The sequence below is a fragment of the Mus pahari genome, chromosome 1 (assembly GCF_900095145.1).
Source record: "Mus pahari chromosome 1, PAHARI_EIJ_v1.1, whole genome shotgun sequence".
In the NCBI taxonomy this organism is placed as follows: Eukaryota; Metazoa; Chordata; class Mammalia; order Rodentia; family Muridae; genus Mus; species Mus pahari.
This window is the reverse complement of record NC_034590.1, coordinates 49,616,075-49,618,711: the sequence shown is the minus strand read 5'-3', so window position 1 is coordinate 49,618,711 and position 2,637 is coordinate 49,616,075.

Genomic DNA, 2,637 nt, shown 5'->3' with positions numbered 1-2,637 from the left:
TTTTAAGTCATCACCTATGATTCATGTGCTAATTTAAATCCTTGCTGTTCCCCATGCTCACAAATAAATTCCAGATGAATTAGAGACTTTAAAAACTAAAATGACATTGGGTACAACTTTTAGGGAAAATATGAGGGAAGAGAGGTGGTATTATCTTATTCAAAAGTTTCTTAAGTAGAATCCCCCCAAACCAAGAAACAAATCTTAAGCAAATTCACCAGCAAACTCAGTAATATTAAAATTTGTAGTTTCTGCACAACAAAGACACTAAAATGCATGCAACACAACAGGATATATTTTTCATATATTTAACTGACAAATGATAATTATCCAGAGTATAAAAAACATAAACCAGTGGGGGAATAGCAAATAACTCAGTGGCATTTTTGTCCAAATGAATGACAAAATGAATGAACCATGTTCTCCATAAAAGAAAACCGAGATGAGCAATATAATATAAGAAAGAGTTTTGACTTCCAAAGTAATAAGGAAATGGAAACCAGGCCAGTACCACTATCATTTTCATATTTAGTAGAGTTTGCTGGATGTTTATCAGTCTTTATTTTTATTAGATATTTTCTTCATTTATATTTCAAATGTTATTCCCTTTCCTAGTTCCCTCTCCAAAAGTCCCCTATACTCTCCCCCTCCCCCATGCCCTCTTCCCCAACCCACCCACTCCCACTTCCTGGCCCTGGCATTCCCCTTTACTGGGGCATATAGTCTTTGCAAGACCAAGGGCCTCTCCTCCCAATGATGGCCGAATAGGCCATCCTCTGCTACATATACAACTAGAGACACAAGCTCTGGGGGGTACTGGTTAGTTCATATTGTTGTTCCTCCTATAGGGTTGCAGACCCCTTTAGCTCCTTAGTTACTTTCTCTAGCTCCTCCATTGGGGGACCTGTGTTCCATCCAATAGATGACTATGAGCATCCACTTCTGTATTTGCCAGGCATTGGCATAGCCTCACAAGAGATAGCTATGTCAGGATCCTGTCAGCAAAATCTTGCTGGCATTGCAATAATGTCTGGGTTTGGTGATTGTTTATGGGATGGGTCCCCAGTTGGGGCAGTCTCTGGATAGTCCATCCTTTCATCTTAGCTCCAAACTTTGTCTCTGTAACTCCTTCCATGGGTATTTGTTCCGCATTCTAAGAAGGAATGAAATATCCACACTTTGGTCTTCCTTCTTATTGAGTTTCATGTGTTTTGCAAATTGTATCTTCGGTATTCTAAGTTTCTGGACTAATATCCACTTATCAGTGAGTACATACCAAGTGTGTTCTTTTGTGATTGGGTTACCTCACTAAGGATGATATCCTCCAGATACATCCATTTGCCTAAGAATTTCATAAATTCATTGTTTTTAATAGCTGAGTAGTACTCCACTGTGTAAATGTACCACATTTTCTGTATCCATTCCTCTGTTGAGGGACATCTGGGTTTTTTCTAGCTTCTGGCTATCATAAATAAGGCTACTATGAACATAGTGGAACATGTGTCCTTATTACAAGTTGGAACTTCTTCTGGGTATATGCCCAGGAGAGGTATTTCTGGATCTTCCAGAAGTACTATGCCCAGTTTTCTGAGGATCTACCAAACTGATTTCTAGAGTTGTTGTAGCAGCTTGCAACCCCACCACCAATGGAGGAGTATTCCTCTTTCTCCACTTCCTTGCCAGCATCTGCTGTCATCTGAATTTTAGATCTTAGCCATTCTGACTGGTGTGAGGTGGACTCTCAGGGTTGTTTTGATTTGCATTTCCCTGATGATTGAGGATGTTGGATATTTTTTCATGTACTTCTCGGTCATTTGGTATTCCTTGGTTGAGAATTCTTTGTTTGGCTCTGTAACCCATTTTTAATAGGGTTATTTGATTTTCTGGAGTCCAGCTTCTTGAGTTCTTTGTATATATTGGATATTAGTCCCCTATCAGATTTAAGATTGGTAAAGATCCTTTCCCAATCCGTTGGTGGCCTTTTTGTCTTATTGACAGTGTCTTTTGCCTTATAGAAGCTTTGCAATTTTATGAGGTCCCATTTGTCGGTTCTTGATCTTACAGCCAAGTCATTGCTGTTCTGTTCAGGAATTTTCCCCCTGTGCCCATATCTTTGAGGCTTTCCCCCACTTTCTCCTCTATAAGTTTCAGTGTCTCTGGTGTTATGTGGATATCAGTCTTGTTCATCTAATTTAATAACTTTTCTAGTATGTTATCCAGTTCTGGAGTATATACCTAAACTTCCTCTAAGAACCCAATGAGACCAGGGAGATGGCTGAATGAGAAAAACACTTGCCACACAAGCATGAAGATCCAGGTTCAAATCTCCAGAACCTGTATAAAGTCACGTGCAGTCCCCAGCATCCGTCATCCCAGTGCTCAAAGGAGATGGAAAATACAGATAGGAGAATCCCCAGAAATGTGTCGTCTCACTAACCTGTCATACATAGTGGCAAACATCAAGAAAGACCTCTATAACAAACAAAGTAGACGGTGAGGGACAACACCTAAGGTTGTCCTCTGACCTCCACACAAGGATCATAGCTTATGCATACATGCAAACACATACATAAATACACACACATGATATACAAGAAGATGGAGAAAAAACTAAGAACAATAAATAGTCCCCAAATG